We start from the raw sequence: 223 nt of genomic DNA on the forward strand, positions 1-223 counted from the left end.
GTGTGCATTTTTCTGATGTTTCCATTTTGTAGTTGTTGTGCCTGGAATGACACCTAGGGAGAGGGATGGGGGAGGAGAAAAAATATGCAAAAACCATGCTGAATGTAGGGATGCTGTAGTCAGAGATCAAGGCTTAGGGGATCAAGAGAAAAATAAAATTATACCCTTTGTGGCTGAGTATACAAACTTTGGGATTGCAGCATCATCTCAAATAGTATGTATG

This window comes from Penaeus monodon, chromosome 24, assembly GCF_015228065.2.
Source record: "Penaeus monodon isolate SGIC_2016 chromosome 24, NSTDA_Pmon_1, whole genome shotgun sequence".
In the NCBI taxonomy this organism is placed as follows: Eukaryota; Metazoa; Arthropoda; class Malacostraca; order Decapoda; family Penaeidae; genus Penaeus; species Penaeus monodon.